Source organism: Macadamia integrifolia, chromosome 9 (genome assembly GCF_013358625.1).
Source record: "Macadamia integrifolia cultivar HAES 741 chromosome 9, SCU_Mint_v3, whole genome shotgun sequence".
NCBI classification, from domain to species: Eukaryota; Viridiplantae; Streptophyta; class Magnoliopsida; order Proteales; family Proteaceae; genus Macadamia; species Macadamia integrifolia.
The window spans coordinates 13609468-13615822 of NC_056565.1; the positions used below are offsets into that span (position 1 = coordinate 13609468).

At 46.7% G+C, this 6355-nt stretch overlaps 1 long non-coding RNA gene across 1 annotated transcript in view; it reads right to left on the reverse strand.

The window, feature by feature from the left end:
- LOC122089465 overlaps positions 1 to 6355 on the reverse strand; it is a 66156-nt gene that overhangs the window by 11957 nt on the left and 47844 nt on the right. The window lies entirely within an intron of this gene.

The window sequence follows — 6355 nt, forward strand, 5'->3', positions numbered from 1 at the left end:
GAGCATGCTCAAACATCCCTGCAAGTTCTAAGAGGCAATAATGAGAGAATTTCTTGGTGTACATGGATCGGGCAGGTATAAAGGAATGAAGCTTTAGACGTGACATCGAAGTAGATAGCTTTCCAAATCTTATCCGGAGAACGGGATTTGGAAGTCCATCTACGGATGTTGCGCTCTATCCAAAGGTGGTTAATGGTGGCGGCAAAAGCTAATTTCCAATGGAATCACAAATGGAAGAACCCGAGAAGGTCATATCTATCCAGTTCCACTCCCCGTGAAAAGGAAGAATGGATCTTCTAGTCGGCCAGCATTTGGACTGGACATTAGACCATATGAGGGAGGAAAGGGGGCAAGAGAAGAAGAGGTGGGGGATATCCTCAATTCCCAAGGGGTAGAGGCTACAGGCAGGGTTGGGTGGGATATGACGATGGATGAGGAATGTTTGGGTGGGGAGGTAGTTTGAAAGGCATCGCCAGAGTGTGAAACTATGGCGGGGAAATGCCCTTTAAACCAAACTACCTTGTGCCAGGGGACAACCGGGGAGGGGGTTCGGATGAAAGACCAGGCGGAGGCGGAAGAGAAAACACGATTTGAGGAGGGAAGCCAGATACATTTGTCTATCCTTCCTCTATAGCCAGGAGGAAGGGGGGAGGGAGGTCTTTAGGTCAAAAAGGGGAGGAGAGGTGGGAGGGGACCAGCCGGTGGGGGGAGAGGATAGAGGAGACTAAGGCACTAGAAGAGAGGCCCGAAGAGTAAATGACTCTGGGGGGAAGGATGTGATAGAGGATGCCTGCAAGATGCCATGGGTCCTTCCATAGGGAGATGGATTGGCCAGTACCAATCTTGAAGGAGATGGCAGAGAGGGCCAGGGGTTTATGGTCAAGGATCTTGGCCCAAATCCAGGAAGCATTAGAGATGGAGGGAGCAGTCTAAAGGGAGTTAGATTTGAGAAGACCAGAGTAAATCCAGTCTACCCATATACTCTTATGTTTGGACACAATCTTCCAGGTAAGCTTGAGGATTCCAACAGAGTTGGTGTTTTTGATTCTTCTAATCCCTAGACCACCTTCGGCTTTAGGGAGGCAAACCTTTTCTCAGGTTAAGGGTCTGAGGAATTTAGAGGAATCGGTTTAATGACAGAGACAGGAAGGGCAAAGATGCTTGACCAGAACAAGTACATAGATTGGAGGATTGACCTACTCAAGGTCAGGCTGCCAGCAAATAATTTCAGTTTAGTAATTACAAAATAACAAAACTATTTGAAATACTAACCCAGAAAATATTATGCAGGATAAAAATTAAACAATAAAGGAACCACAATCTTAAAAAACTTTTGGCATTTTTTTTTTTAAATGATGTAGATCATATCATTAAGAAGAAGAGAACAGTAATAAAATTCAGGGAAAAACACTGTTCATGAGTTACTGTTTACATGGACACACGACATTGTTCGTGTGAACAGTGATTTGGGTCCATAATTTCCTATTTTTATTTGTTGATCCCAGAGGAGGAGGTAAGCATTGGGATGGAATTGGCATTATTCCTAGCTTTGAGGGAGCGATGGAAATAAGCCGAATTAGAATCACCCAAGTCAAGCCATTTGATACGAGCTTTTGGACAAAGGAAGCTCTTTTCCTGGTCAAGGACCTGAGAGAGCGGAGGTAGCCATTTTCTCTTCGTCGGTAAGGGTAGGGTTGAAGGGGTCATGATGAAGCCTGGCTTGGACAGAGTGGAGATTATCCCGACCAAGAAAAACTCGAGAGGAGATGTTCCCAAGGGTAGCGGAGTTCCAGAGTTATAAGGCAAGTTTCACACTCTTGAGCTTATTGGCGAACACAATGAGAGGGGAAGAGGAGTTAGGGGTGTGGCTATTCCAGACATTATGGACGAGAATGGAAGTCTGGGTGGGAGATCCACATGTCAAAGAACTTGAAAGGCTTAGGCCCAAAGGAGCGGAAAGGAAGAATATAAATTGAGATGGGGCTATGGTCAGAGATCCCAGGGAGGCCGAAGCGAACTTGAGAGGAGGGGTAGGAATTTAGCCAAGCTTTAGTAAGTAGGGCCCTATCAAGCTTGCAGGCCACTCGGAGATTTTTGGCTCTTCTATTGTGCCAGGTTAGCTTAGTCTCAGACCATCTAAGGTCAGTGAGGTTAAGATCTTCAATACAATTATTGAAAGAATCCACGGCCTGAGAATCAATGGGGTTACCCCCAAGCTTTTCATGGCTGAACCTGATAACATTGAAGTCTCCAGAAATGCCCCAGGAATTGGAGCCAACAGTGTTGGAGAAGGAAAGAAGGTCATCCCAGAGGGGGGAGACGGAGGGAGGCTCGGTTGTGGGCATAAATGATGGAGAGGAAGCAAATGAAGGGACCAGAATGGTGGGAAATGGAGATGTGGATAGCTTGAGCAGAGGAGGAGAGGTAAGTGATGTTGAGAAAGGAGGGGTCCCAAAGAATCCAGGTCCTTCCATTAGGACTATGCAAATAGTTGGCAAGAAAGGACTAAGAGGGAGCAACCGAAGAAGCAATGCGAGAAGCATTGGGTTCCAAGACCTTAGTCTCCAGGAGACGGCAGAAGTTGGACTTAGAGGAGCGAATAAGAGATTTGATCTCCGCTTGCTTAGCCGAGGAATTATGACCACGGACATTCCAAATGGTCCAAGGAATCATTTGGAATTGGGACGAGAGGGCAACGAACGCTTGGAAGAGCTGCAAGGGGTGTTGGGGTTAGGGAGGCCTGAATGAGAAGAAGTTCTACGACTGTAGCCAATGACAGGAATGGTGGTGGGGTTGTTTGATGATCTGGTGGTCATGATTGAGACTTTGGGTTTCTTCCTTTTTAAGTTTAAAGTGGAGGATTTGGTGATGGTGTTGGGCGATGGGTTGCTAGAAGTGGGGTGGTTTTGGTGTTGGTGATCAGGGGTCTCAGTAAGGTTGGTGTCCAGGGAACCAAATAGGATTGGCTGGACACATTCAGGTTGACTATAGCAGAGGAGCACTACAGAGTATTGGTGATGTCAACAGTGGCATCAATAGGCAAAATGGTTGGGTTCCCAGCAATGGAGAGGTCAGGTAATGTACCGGGAGCAGCAGCAATGTCAACAAAGGGTCTATGTGTAGTCAACGATTCCAGAGTACAGTGGGGGCCTTCTGAGGCCAAATGCAATGGAGAGGGAAAAGCTTGAAGACCTTCCAAGGTTGGTTGAGGTAGACGTGGCAGCAGGCTAGAGTGAGTTTCAAAGATGACCGCATTTTTAGTAGTAGGTTCAGCAGGGTGCGAGGCATCAGCCAAGGTTGGCGGTAGAAGGATGTCGGCAGGAGTCGAGATGTCAGCAACGACGGCAGTGGCAGGAATCAAGATGTCAGCAACAGCGGCAGCGGCATCGAGCGGAGCAAGGTTGTTGAAGTAGCAACTGGCCTTAGCACTTAAGGGAGTCAGCTAGAACGGAGAGGCGACGGCAATGGGCGGCAATGAAAAGAGCGAGTGCCCTTGATTAGCAGGAGGAGACCGAGAGAGAACAACATCGTGTGGAGGAGGGTTTGATGGGTTAAAAGTGTCGGGTAAAGGGTCGGAATCGGTAGAAGGGACAAGAGAATGGTTGGATGGTTGAGTCGGGTGAGTTGTTGGGTAATAGGGTTAGAAGGTTGGTTAAGAGGGTGGGTCGGGTTATATAGGTTACCAGGATAAAGTGGATGGTCCGATGGATATTTTGAAAATTGGTTTGGCAATTGAACCGGAAGGAATTGGTTTAAGGGTATAAATGGCGGTTCAAGGCTAGGCCGAGTTGGTTAGGCCAAGGATAAAAGGTTGGAGGGTCTCGAAGGATTGGGAATGTTTGCCAGAGAAGGCGAAGGCGAAGGCGAGGCAAGGTTAGCAGAGGCAGGGAGGGGTAACAGAGGTGGAAGGGGGTGTATCGGGATGGGAGCAGATTCATATAGGTGCAAAGGGCTATCGGTCAGACCTTCAAGAAGTAAAGAAGCCAGTAGTGGAAGAGTGTGCACAGAGGAAGAATCACTAGGGCAGATCGGAACATCAGCTACCGTGTCAGAATCCATAGACACCAGAACCGAGAATTGGTTGTGACCTTTGGGTAAAGATGTTGACGACAGACCAGCGGATATTGACTTCATCAAGGGCAAAGAGAACCTAGGGTTTCCGTCCGGCGGTGGAGGAGCTAAAGCAGATTCTGTCAATATATGGTTACGATTTCTCCTTTTCCGATTACGAGTTCTTGAGACAAAACCAGTTTCAGGGGGATCGATGCGACCTTCAATATCAGTGTGAGTTTCCATTATAGGGGGACCAATCTAGGTAACTTCAGTTCCAGGGGTATGCGGATGAGCATTAGGTGCGGCCTTTATACACAAGGGAGATTTGTGTCCAAAACATTTGTAGATGGAGCAAGCCGGGGGTACCTGCAAATGAATGACCTTTTCTATTCAATACTGTGACGGTCCTAGGGAGATCGGAACTAGCTTGGATCTCAATACAAATTCGAGCGAAGGAGATTCTATCCGTTTTTTTTGTTCTCAAGTCTGAGTATAGAGGTTTTCTGATGAGAGAACCGACGATGCTTAGTCCTTTGACACACCATAAATGGAGGGGCAGGTTGGGGAAAGACACCCAAAGAGGGATGGAAGAGAGCTCAGGTTTTGAGAATGAAGTTTGAGCATCCCATTGCCTCACAAAAATGGGCTTCTTTCCAACGTACCAGGGGCTTCCATCAATGGCTGTTGATTTGTTAGAATCCGAGTCGAAGTTGAAGACGAATGTCCCATTATCTAGCATGAAGGTAGTCACAGAACAAATTGGTTTCCATTGCTTCAACAGGGAGGATTTGACCAGGGAGAATGGAGATCTGCTTCTCAGAAAGTTTCCTACAATGCAATTCTTCCACTTACGTATTTCATCGTTGAGAAGTCCTGATGGGCAGAGGCCAATAGGGGTGGAATCAAGGATGGTTGGAAGGTGGTAATGGAGGTTATGGCCAATTGAGGAAGGGAAGGGGGAGGGAGGGGTAGAGGAGGTGGTGGTGGTTGAGGTAACGACAGAACTCCAGGTCTGGTATTCAGAAGGAGGAGGATGAGGTTGAGGTTGAGGCTAAGGCTAAGGCTGGGAGGGAGGTTAGGGGGGAGAGGAGGTGGCTATGGGTAAGAGGATTCAGGCAGCAAAGGCTGCCTGAAGGAGGGAGGTCATGGGACAGAGCTACGGCTATGGCTACGGCTACGGCATGGGGCTCTCGGGATGGGAGCAGATTCATCAACTCCATTAATTGACCTGTGGTCTTGGTAGAGTGATAGACGCTAACTGCCATTGACATTATGATCTCGGTATTCTTGGGGACAATGTTACCTGTACAACTGGATACCTCAAAATAATAGCAGTATCCATGTCTAAAGTTTCACTTTTAAAGATTTCCTGGACTCATATCAGTTAGACTGTAAAGATTGGAAGAGAACAAGAGAGTAAGAGAAGTGAGAAGGTTAGGGAAGAAGGTAGAAAGAGCAGAAGAGAGATTGAGGGTAGAATGTTGTGTTGAGAGAATTCTTTCCTACACATATATTGCTTCTCTAATATATTATATGGAATTACATATGCAGAAGAAGAAGAATTGCAATATAAGGGAACAAGTAGTGTAACTAGTTCCCAAACTACCCTTAGTACATAATCTCTAACACTTCCCCCTCAACCTGGAGAATAAATATCATACATTCCCAGAATACTGAACTGATGATGGATGAGCCATTTTTGTGAAGATATCGGCCAGCTGATTTCCAGTTCTCACAAAAGGTGTACATATGTAACCAGAGTCAATTTTTTCTTTGATGAAGTGTCTGTCCACCTTTATGTGCCTTATCTTGTTATGTTGCACATGGTTGTGTCCTCTACTTATGGCAGCCTTGTTGTCGCAATAAAGTCTTGTGGGTGCCTCAGTATTAAATCCTAACTCTTGGACCAACCTTCTTAACAAGATGAGTTCGCACACTCCATGAGCCATAGCTCTAAACTCTGCCTCTGCACTAGACCGAGCCACCACAGGTTGTTTTTTGCTCCTCTTTGTGATCAGGTTGGCACCCAGAAATGTGCAATAGCCTGATGTAAATCTCCTGTAGAAATTTATCCAGCCCAATCAACATCAGTGTAGCCTTCTATTCTTAGGTGGCTATGCCTGGCATAAAGCAAACCTTTCCCTGGAGAGGACTTTAAGTACTTGAGGATGCGGTAGGCAGTGTCCAAGTCCCCACTCTTGGGGGCATGCATAAGCTGATTCACCACCCCCACTGCATAAGTAATGTCTTAGTGAGTCAAAGACAAGTAGATAAGCTTCTCAACTAGCCTCTAATATTTCCC